Source organism: Lottia gigantea (genome assembly GCF_000327385.1).
Source record: "Lottia gigantea unplaced genomic scaffold LOTGIsca_27, whole genome shotgun sequence".
In the NCBI taxonomy this organism is placed as follows: Eukaryota; Metazoa; Mollusca; class Gastropoda; family Lottiidae; genus Lottia; species Lottia gigantea.
Window position 1 is genome coordinate 1,521,581 of NW_008708846.1, and position 1,540 is coordinate 1,523,120.

Sequence of the window (1,540 nt, forward strand, 5' to 3'; positions counted from 1 at the left end):
TAATCTGGGTTTTTCCATTGAGCTTTACAAACCTTGTTAAATGCATCTCTGTCCATTCCGTGATTTATCGACTGAATGATTTGAGATTAATCTTTATCGTTTACTTCAAATAATAAAAAACAATTTGCATTTTTTCTAATGAACATAGAATCCATCCCGTAAAAAGATTGGGATTGGTATATGCAGTGACAGTCGTGATTTCTCCCTTTCGTGAAGAATTCTTGTTGAACAGCTTGATTTCTTTGCGCTACGCAGTCGTCAAACAATATCAAGTTCTTCCGATTGCTATCAATATTAGACAAGTCTAGATCATTAACATTTTTCGTAACAAAAACTTTTATATCCGTTGGATTCTTTGATTTAATGAAGTTTTCTATGGTATCTTTTATTTCCACTTCTTCTTCGTTTTCTTCGTAATATTGAAATTCACACATGTTTTTATAGTCAAAACCGGAAGTGATACAGACATTTTGAGAACAGAATTTTGTTTGCAATCAAAATGTCTATCAAATCGTAAATTTTCAGATCGATCGAAATAAAATTGTACAAGTTTAAAAAGAACGTTATTATTAAAAGAAAAAAAGTCAGCGACAAAAGTCAAAATCTTAATTTTTTTAAAGTGCTATCCTTTAGTCATTACTAAAAGGTAATGAACAAAACAAAAATTTCAATCAAGAATGGATTCAGAATTGGAACAGTAATTCGAAAGACGCTATGAGTGGTTAAGTTCTACGTCATTTCCGGTTGCGCAAAAATGCGTCATTTTACATTTAAACAGTTTTGGCTGGGACGCCATTTTATTAAATTTTTTAATAAATGTAATATTTTAATTTCGCTCAAACTTGGCCAATAACAGTATATGTCCATCAGTGGATTTATACATCAAAATCCCTCTATAATCCGATAAATGCACAAAATCAAGTAATTAATTATAAAACGCTGAATACATCCATTGAGCGATTTCCAATCGTGAGTCTTCGAAATCCGCTGTAATCATAAGGAGAGGGAATTCAGGAAATTTATCAGTTGAACTTAATCATCAGTTTATTAAACAAGTTGAAAACTTTAAATTACTAGGTGTAATTGGCAATCACAATCTCTCATGTGCAAAAAATGTAAATACTGAAAGTTATTTCAATTACGCCAGTTAAGAATGATCTAAAACTGAAAAGTTTAAACCTATTTTTTTTATATAAATGTCACTTTCAAACATATCTGGTTTCGGGGAAGGGAGGGTTTGATTCTCCCAAATGTACAGGCCTAGTGTGGAACAGACACTTTATTTAGAAAGTAGGATTAAGGGTCTTGATATTGGGTTTTCTTCTGTTCTGATTCTGATCTGAAATTAGAAAAAATAACTCGCCAAATGTTATCTGTTATGTATCTGTTATGTACTATTAACAATATTATCATTTAAGTTCTTATTTTTTGAATATGCAACTATCATTTTCTGCTTATAGACATGGGGGAATTTCTCTTGAGGCTCTTATAGTGGGCATGAACCATCTTGCTTGCTCGATTGCTGGGACGGGACAACAAA